The 1,860-nt window shown below is 37.1% G+C and overlaps 1 protein-coding gene across 1 annotated transcript in view; it reads left to right on the top strand.

Annotated features, from left to right (window-relative positions):
* LOC101857204 (probable serine/threonine-protein kinase DDB_G0272282) overlaps positions 1–1,860 on the top strand; it is a 69,502-nt gene that overhangs the window by 1,260 nt on the left and 66,382 nt on the right. The gene's annotated exons all lie outside the window — the stretch shown is intronic.

The raw sequence follows: 1,860 nt of genomic DNA, 5'->3' as shown, positions 1-1,860 counted from the left end.
GGGGGGGTTCATCCCAAATGTCACAGAAAGTTGCGAATAAAGCGGCTGAATTGGGAGGACAGTCGACTTTCTTCAGCTGCTGTTTCATGTAGGAATCATATCTCTGTGGGAATCATATATATATCGGGCTACTTGCTTGTGACCACTCCAACGTTAATATGATTTGGTTTCCCGAGAATTGTTTAGTGGCATTGGGCATGTGAGTGTGAGAAAGTGCTTTGCCATGCATGTAGGTGTCTACTTAATGGCACCATGAATAAGGGTAAGATATGACGATCCAGCACTTGGGCGATGTAGTCCACTAAACCAAGCCATCCGGTGATTCACATGAAGGCGGCTTTTTTCATTCCGCCCCAGACCACCCAAAGCCAATGGCAATTTCTTCCTCTGTTCCTCACTGACAGATTGTGATTAGATCTAGATCGATTTCCAAAATCTAACTCAGTCCATGAGCAAAAAAAAAAAAAAAAAAAAAAATGTTTCCTTGATCTACACGGAACGAATAGCTCCTAAACAATAACAAAATTATCTTATTGAGCACATGTAATGTTAAGTCCAGGTTTTGCGTGGTATTTGTGACTGTTCTATTTTCTAAACTGATTGAAGCATCAGAAGGTGCTGTTCGTACAGAGACAATAATATTATTCTCTTTTCATTTGATATTCAATGCATGGCCATTCCACCACTGTTAATGCACCTCAATGCAAACACAAACACATTTTTACGTTTGTTTGATTTCGCACAATTTTGCCAAGCCTGACTTTTTAAATGTTAATTTTGAGTGACCACATCTCGGGTGTCTCTTGAAACAGATGAAATATTGATGTGTTAGATAATGCACAATTTGTTTAGCTTAAAATTGATATGCTGCATGAGGGGGCAGTGCAAGGCTTTAACACGATGATTGGGTGATTACATTTTCAAGTTTCTTTTGGACGCCATGATATATATACACACAATTCATCAACTATTGATTTCTTTTGCGGAAATTTGGTTCACATGCAATGATTCATCTGTGTTGTGTGAAGTAAAATACTACACAAAACACCGTACCATCGTCTAACGTTGACAGTTGCCAATGAGCAGAGCTCTATTATTATTATTATTATTTTTTTTTTAGCTAGAGTTATAGTGTATGACAAGAACACACACCATAGGAACCACCTGTGTACACCCTCTGTCACCGGCATAATATTTTTTATGACTGAATTACATTATTGTGCGCTCGCAGTCACTGACAACACCTCAGAAACAGCAGACTTGCGCTCTTTCTTTCTTTCTTTCTTTCTTTCTTTCTTTCTTTCTTTCTTTCTTTCTTTCTTTCTTTCTTTCTGTCTTTTTTTCCTTTTTTCTTTCTGTCTGTCTGTCGGTCTTTCTTTCTTTTTTCCTTTCTTAGTCTTTCTTTCTTTCTATCTCTTTTGATCTTGCTGTGTTTGTTGTTTACATGTATTTTCAATCCAACCAGTTTGGCTGCGTTGTTAGAAGAAAGTAATCGAATAAATGGATGAATGAACATTGAAAAACAGAAACAGGAGAATATTAGTGTTGAAGATTTACTATCAAATAATCAAACATCACCTCCTTAATAATCTTCTTATCGATGGGGGCCTAAAATAGATATCTACTTATACTTTATTGAAACCAATCACAGTTTGTAACTAGTATGTCATGTATAATGTATTAATTTCATGTATGCCTATTAACACTTAAAACATGCGACGAACTCGTATCTTTCAGTTTATCTGGTAGCCGGCTTCCTCTTAGTTGTGTGCCATTTCATTTATTATGCATGCGGTCAAGACAAATTGGTGTGTGTGTGTGTGTAAGTGTGTGTGTGTGTGTGTGTGTGTGTGTGTGTGT

The sequence above is a fragment of the Aplysia californica genome, unplaced genomic scaffold (genome assembly GCF_000002075.1).
Source record: "Aplysia californica isolate F4 #8 unplaced genomic scaffold, AplCal3.0 scaffold00503, whole genome shotgun sequence".
Taxonomy (NCBI): Eukaryota; Metazoa; Mollusca; class Gastropoda; order Aplysiida; family Aplysiidae; genus Aplysia; species Aplysia californica.
Note: the sequence above shows the minus strand (reverse complement) of the source record. Positions and strands in the feature narration are given on the sequence as shown.